Source organism: Nicotiana attenuata, unplaced genomic scaffold, assembly GCF_001879085.1.
Source record: "Nicotiana attenuata strain UT unplaced genomic scaffold, NIATTr2, whole genome shotgun sequence".
Classification (NCBI taxonomy): domain Eukaryota; kingdom Viridiplantae; phylum Streptophyta; class Magnoliopsida; order Solanales; family Solanaceae; genus Nicotiana; species Nicotiana attenuata.
Genome location: NW_017670593.1, coordinates 439,026 through 447,101, shown reverse-complemented (window position 1 = coordinate 447,101; position 8,076 = coordinate 439,026). Strand labels below are relative to the sequence as shown.

At 35.6% G+C, this 8,076-nt stretch overlaps 1 pseudogene; it reads right to left on the bottom strand.

The window, feature by feature from the left end:
* Positions 1–4,033: 4,033 nt before the first annotated feature.
* Positions 4,034–6,336, bottom strand: LOC109241347 (annotated as a pseudogene).
* Between the last annotated feature and the right edge of the window lie 1,740 nt (positions 6,337–8,076).

Here is an 8,076-nt window from a genome sequence, read left to right as displayed (position 1 = left end):
GCATGAGTAATTGTTAAAAAGAGAAATTGATTTATTCGGGTAAATATTCCGATAAGTTCTTAATTGACTGATTGAGCATGTATGTCTATGTCGCCTCGGCAGATTAAATAGATGCATCTATGGTTCGTGCCGTTCGACCCTCGGCAGTGCACAGTTTACATTTCTGTGATATAAATTGATAAGATAAAAAGAGTAAACCTTGAAAATCCTTGATTATTTGTTGAAGGTGTTTACCTGTTTTCTGGCTTCGCGAATTTGAAATACCATATAAAACCATGATTTTCCTCGCATTTCTAGAATATTGTTAATTGACCTCTAGTGAGTGTCGAAGTTGGCCATCTCGTCTCTACTTCTTCGAGATTAGGCGGGATACTCATTGAGTACACGTTGATTACGTACTCATATTACACTTCTGTGCATTTTTGTTGCACAGGTATATATACCTCTAGCAGCTTACTGGGCGTAGCAGCGCGAATGATCTTTGGGACTAGGTGAGCTGCATTGTTCGAGGCGACCCGCACCTAGTGTAGTTCCTTTCAGCATTTTATATTTTATTCCCTGTCCACTGTATTTCGGACAGATGTGGTATTTTATTTTCCTTATCAGTAGTTGCTCGTGCACTTGTGACACCGGGTTCTGGGATGGTTTCGAAAGATTTGTACTAATTATTATTATTTAAATTTGAATTCAAGTAGTGATCTTTTATTTATGAAAAATGGAAGGAAAAACCTTAGAATTTTCAAAAGTATTAAGAGAGGATTTAATTGATAATTTAGTTGGCTTGCCTGACAGAGGTGTCTGGCGCCACCACGACCCTTAGTGGATTTGGGGTCGTGACATCCATCTTTCACCATACGGGTGTATTAATGGGTAAGTCATAGACATGAAACTTGGGTGTAAATATGTGATTCTTTGAAGTCTGTTTTTCCGATGTTCTACTATAACACCTCGCTAGAAATTTTCAACAGTAAGATCACCAATTATTAATCTCGCAACTTCAGAAGCTGTGGGTATATTGTATTGTCGGCCATATCTTGTCCTATCAGATAGGAGCCGTAGACGAAAAACAGACTCGGGATGTTGTTTATATCTATCCCTTGCCATTCGAAATGTTTTTGCCAGAATATTATGCTCGTCTAGCATTTCAGATAAGCCTTGGACAATTTTAGGATCAATTTCTTCATGGAGCAGACTATTCATTCTATTATATATCTCATTTTCAGTATCATATATATAGAGCTGGGCAAACTGTGGGTTTTTCCCACTTTCCGGCAACAGAGAGCCAATGTGATGATAATTTTGACCAGTCATCCTGAAAACGTATGGGCCCTTTGAACGATTGATGCTTCTGTCAATTCGGCCTCCCATACATGTAAATGCGAACATCTAGTTATAAACTCTGATATTTTTTCAAAACTGATACCTAGTTGCCCAGAATCTGTGCTCAAAAGATATTTGAGATAGGGTTGGGGGTTGGCTCATTAACGATAGTCTTACATTGCTTTCCATACAACAAAATGAGAATTTGGGTCGTGTTTTCTATTTAGTATTTTTGTCCGTTCTTCATACCATAAATGGCACCATAATATTGGCAAGTGTTTGTAGGAGGACCAAAATTCCATGTTGATATTATGACCTGCCAAATACAAATTTGAAATATCAATATGAACTATCTTTGAAGTCTAATGTTATTGACATCTGTATGCAGAGATATTAGGTGTTTGCGAGCTGTGTTTGAAGTCTTTTAGAGATTTGTATGTCAGTAGAAAGTGCTGAGAACCTCTAATGCTAAAGACCTCCATGTTATTGAGTATTGGAATGAAACAGGTCCGAAATGAGTGAAATAGATATTGATGATTTATATAGCCATACCAGCAAGCTTTATCATGTTCCAAGAACTGCAAAGAACACTGGATATTGTACATGAAGTCCGTTGATTGCAACTTTCTGCTAAGTTGAGCAACATGCTACATTTGTTCCTATTTGGTCCTTGTGAAGAAGGATTTAGTTTGTTCAAACAGAAATTCTATAGAATTGTTATCCCCTTTCTGTTTCCATATCAGGAGACTTAGAGCCTGTTTGGACATAAATGTTTTTTTTTTTTTTTAAATTACTTTTTTCGAAATCAACGTTTGTTCATAAAATTTCCAATTTTCATTTGAAGACGCATTTTGGAAATTTTTGAAAAACTCCGAAAAGCCATTTTTCAAAATTTTCACTCAAATCACTCACAAAAACTTCAAAAACAACCCAAACTGAAATTTATGTCCAAACACAACTCTGAATTTCAAATACCATTTTCACTTGAAAATCACCATTTTTTGGAATTTTACAATTCTTATGTCCAAAGTCCAAACGCCTACTTACTGTTTTCTAAAGTATTTTAGTATGCAACCTTTGAACATGTTATGCACAAATAACAATGTGTCTTTTACCCTTTGACTCCTGTTTTTGTTATGTTTGAAAAATTTCGTAACAACCAAAAAATATGTATCTGTATTGTACCCAAAAATATGTACCTGTATGTTGAAGACTGCACAGTGCATACATGATATATGCATAACTGAATGATTAATCACTCCTCTAAAGTCAAAGACTTTGGGTAACTTATACCACATTAAGCAACTACAACTAGTGAATAACCTTTAAGCTACCAACACATGTTGTAGCCAGTACCCACGAATATTAATTGATCTATCAAGTTCCTTCTTAATCTTGATTAATGTGTTGGTGAGGAGGCCAACTATAGAGTTTTGCTTGTTTTCTCGATTTAATTAGGTGGTTAACATATCATGCAACTATAATGTGCAGTGAGTTGGTTTTGTTATTATGATGGAGAAGAACAAGACTAGTTAGCTGAAAGTGCACTTCAAATAGTTGTATAATTGTGAGTTAGAGGTTTTGGAGTGGTTGATGTTTGTCAAGTCCAAATTTTATTGAGTTCTAGATTTCTTCCAAGTGGATCAGATTGGGCAATTTAAGTGGAGTTTAGGTCTACGAAAAGGTCACTTTATCACTGCTGCACAGTACTCTTGCTTGAACATGAATCTTGAGGGCACCATCATGGCCAATTACTTTGGGCTTTGTGAGTGGTCCTTTGCCGGAGCATTGAAAGGATGAGCTGTGGGAGGATGACAGGTGGTTGTTTGTGTCCAGTGAATGGCAAGATATACTTGACTCAAACATCGTATAAGCATAAAGGTTAACAGTTCAGAATAAACTGGTTTTATCGAAAAATGTGGGTGGAAAACACTATGGTGGCTAGAAAAACCCTAACTTCTCTTTCAGCTGGCTTAACTATGAAGAGGATGGGAATTCGTATTATACCCCACTCAAGATGAATGCACTGCGATCCACTGGTTATACTCATCCATCCAAATTATAAATGAGCTGGAAGTAGGGGAACACCTCCACCATATGCCTGCATGTTAAATAAGCAAAGCATTTGTGGGTATGAAAGGTAAAGAGTAAGAGACTATGTTTGTATGTGGGAGGGTGGGCGGGAAGAGCATAGATGGCAGCATAATTTTCACAGTTAGTATAAGGAGTCGTTGTCTCACTTAGTGGTGAGGAATATCTTCAAGATGAAGAGAAGTGAATCATGATGCACACCTTGGCAACCTCTGAAGTATCAGTAGCAGCATCTACAGTCCTCAGACACATCTTGAGATTCTTCCGCTAAAGGTATATGACTGCTCCTATAGGCCTGGGGTATAATAGAATTAAAGTAAATGTAGCTGTTCTATGTACAAAATTGAGGCAAAAGCATCAAATAACCTCAGATATGCTCTCTTCACATAAATAGTCATGAATGTGGATCATGAAGCTTTTAATTTTTTACTGAACTTGAGATCTTTCTGGTTGGAAAACAAAGTATTAAAGGTCTCGCTGCCCATGCACCACGTTAAAGAAAAGAAAAGGATAAATAAACATAGAAACCTGAGTTCAGCTGCAGCGCTTTTCTCGTTAGTTTCTTGCCAATTTCATCACTTAAGTCTGAATTTCCATCACCTTTAATCCCCTAAAAGATAAAACAAAATTTAGATACTCAACTTAGTCATCTTCAGAAATGGAAACAAAAATTACAATTATAAACGAAATAGATGTAATATTGCTAAGCATGAATAACCTGGCATATGGAACACCAATAGAAGATTGAAACAAGTCAAGCAAACAACTGTACAACATGTTATGAAGAGCTGAAACTAAGTATTCTAAACCCTGACATGCATTCAGTTGTGCTCTCATGGACTTCATAGTAAATTGATTGTTATGGATTGAATTTGCCAACATAAAGAAAACGTCATAAAGAATTATTCTTTACTAAGCATTCACCATAAAGTCCTCTCTCTAGCCGAATTTTGAAAAACTTATTCAGCAACTTCTGTGCAGCAGCCAGTCTCTTTGAAATATAGGAGTTACCATTAGCAATTAAATCGACAGTGGTGATCCCCATTAGCTGTTTTAGGAAGTAAAACAAAATTATTACTGTTATACTTTACTGAGGAAAGACATATTATGTGAACGGAAATGCAACATGAATTTATCTAGTTCATTCTCCATCTGTGCAATAAAATAGAAAATCTACATAGCATCAAATGCGTACTTTACTATCTCCGGTAAAAGAAAAGAAAAGTGGAAATCTTATTATACCAAAAGATACTACTGCATTGCACATATTGCTTTGAAAAAAGGCCCTTTGGAAAAGCGAAATGAATGCAACCCCCATCAAATATGGCTCGGGGAGTACAACCATAAAAAATAGATTACCTCCTTGTTATCATTTTGCAAGGGAAAAGAGACGTACATCTAAGTTTAACCGGAAGGTATTATCCACAGGCGAACTTTAATCGCAAAGATTTACAGCTGTTTAAGCAAATTTGTATCTCTTAGTTGTTGCACGTTTCACTCAATCCCCAGCCAGAAAGAGAATTAACTGCGAACCTGTTCATACATATGTGGATTAGTGATGCAGTTCAGTTTTGAACGCCACTAGATGATTCCAATACCAAAGGCTGTAATATCAGCCAAACTCCACCTGCGAAGATCTCCATCCTCGATATATTTCAGAACATTTTTAATTTGATCTTGAAAAGTATAGTTTAGCAAGCTGATAGCATCACCCTCCTGTGCATTAAACAAACACATATATCACCACTTTAGGAGCTAATCGATTTGAAAACAATCTAACCCAAAATAAGTATTGTCAGTGAGCACTCACAGACAATAGAATGTACCTTACTGGATCCAACCTCTGAAAGCCTAGAAGAGAAATGTTCATAGACAGCAATAGAACTAGATTTCTCAAGGTTGACATGAAATGCAAGACTCCCATCAGAAATTTAATTCAAAGGGAGCTCCAAAAGTGCTGACTTCCGGTGATCAAACCCTACTATCATAATTAAAATTTTAAAAATAAATCACTTGCAGGACCACTATCAAAGTCAAAACCAACAGCCCAGCTACTCAGCTAGCATCTGATGAAATCTGGATTTATTAAAAAATAAATAAAGAAACCAACTGGCATGAGGTCCAGAGCAAGCTCCACTGCAAATCCTTTAGGACCAACAAAATCAAGAAAGTAGCAATTCTACAGCCCGTCAATACACAAGTCTTCAACTCTATCAAAAAAAATTACAAACAAAGGACAAAATTACATGCTCAGCCGCTGAGACATGTTGAAATAAATAATAAAAGGAGACTCCTGGGTAAAGTTACAGATTCTATTATTCTTTTAAAATATGAGCAAAAGCAAACTCCTGCTATTACTTCAGCAATAAAACCTGCCTGCAATGCAAATGACCTAGACCGAACAGCTTAGCTCAATTAACCACACTCAATCAATTAGGCCTCAATCAAGAATTTTAGGATGGAATGCATGATTCTTCTTTATCCATTTTGCTCTGTTCAGGTAGTTTAAACTAATTTTTATGTCAATTTCCAGCATTCCTCCTCCTTGATTTCATTTTTTACTTGCAACTGAGCTTTGTGAAGCTCACAGATGTCGACTAGGTACCTGAAGGGTTCAATGGAAGAAAAAGGCAAGACGAGGTAAGGGAGGTTGAGACGAGAGTGAAAGAGGTGAGCGGAAAGCGCATCAAAAGCTCCAGAGAATGAAGGATAATTGTAGAGTATGAGGTTTGGTATTTTGTCTTCCGACGCTTTAGCCAACGCTTTCAATGCTGCTTGTGACCTGAAGCACCGAATTAACGGCGACACAAAGCCGTAACCCCGGTACCGGAAAATTGACAAGGCCATTACGCCGTCGCAAGAGCGGCTAATCTGTACTGAGACTGAGGAATTATGTGCACGTTTGGCTCAATAATTTAGTGAACATCGCATTTGCCAAAGGAAATAGGTCAAATTTACGATATAGTCCATATTTAACTTTTGTTATATTATTTAATCAAATTTAATATACTATTCGACCAACAAACTTATAAAAATTACCTCACAGCCCATTAAGTAACCCAAAATCTTCCAAATTTCTTTGATTTAAATCACTTTTTCTTCTTCCTGATCTACTATTTTTAGAAATTATTGCATGCTAAAGGTACAAAACTATATAAATTATTCATGGATTTTTTAATTATCATTGCACCCACTATTTTACCAAAAAAGTGTCAAACCTTTTCTTAACACGAATTAATAAGAAACAGGGGGTTGAATCCTAGTTAAATATAATAACTACTAGATTTGAAGACTTAATGGGTTAACGATGTAGGATCATGTCCGATAATATTCAATGCTGATTAAGAGTACTCAATGATTGTCAATGAATGCAATAAAGAAAGCCTGCATGAATATAGATAATGACAGTAAATGTAATAAGAAGAAACTTGTCCCCCAAAAATGTTAGGTGACTTGTATGATTCTCCTTCTAGACAACAACGTGGGGACAATATAAAATAAAGGTGGACAAGAGATCCTTGGATCTTGTGAGTAAAAGAAATATGTTGAATAATGGAATCAGTGGACAAGACAAGTTTTGTATATTCTTTGTAGTCAACCTTTACAATATGTTCTTATCCCAAAAGTGAAGATCCCCCTTTTTGTTATTTATGTCTTCCTATTTATAGGGGATATTCTTAAGAAACCCTAAAAAGTACAACAGAAAGAATATCCAATGGAATATTCCTTCTTTCTATTCTAAAATTATTCTAATGTTGCTTCTGTACATTCTTTACTTGACCTCAGCACTAATCCTTCTTAAGACGACTCCTCGCCATTGTGCCGTGATCGGCTTAATCCTCGACCACGTCCATTTGCAGTAATTAAGTGTAGTCCAAATTTCGACCAATACACCCCCTCCACTCCTTGTGATAATGGAGCTGGAATTACTTTAAAATGTTTATAATTTTTCAGTCATATAGACATCGCAGAATTCAGTAGGTGTATTTATTGAGTATTATATGTGACTATTAACCATGTATGTACATGTGTATTCGAATATATTTGGTAATTGTCTGGTTAATATAAAGTTAGGTTAACTAACTTAAGAGTGCACAATGTATATGCATTTGATTAAAACGAAGTTAAATTCGAAAATGCAAAGTTTTCAAGGAACATCGACTTCTATCACTAATACTTGCAAAGTCTATGTACCTTTGGTGCAACGAATTCATTAAATTTATGGTGTTGTAAATACTTTTGAAATTTAAACAAGCTACCTAATTTAGATTCTTCAATTTAATTTACTTTGTTTACTAATCACTGTATTATTTTACTATGTCTTTCTCTTTTTTTCTTTTTCTAATTAAGAAAGAAGGTAAATGCCAACTATTTTGAAAATAGTGGATCAAGAAGAAGAATAAGTGACTTAACTAAAATAATTTAAGAGATTTTGGATCACCTGACATATTAAGGGAGAACCTTTAAAAGTAATTTTTGCTGAATAGTACTGAGGGAGAACCTTTAAAAGTAATTTTGGCCGAATAGTATTGATAGTAATTAAATTTGGCCGAATAGTATAATATGTTAAATGTAGTTTGACAGTAGAGACGTAAATTTTGACATTTACGTTAAATGAGATGTACAGCGAGATTTTATAATGACAAAAGAGCCCCTTGCTGATGA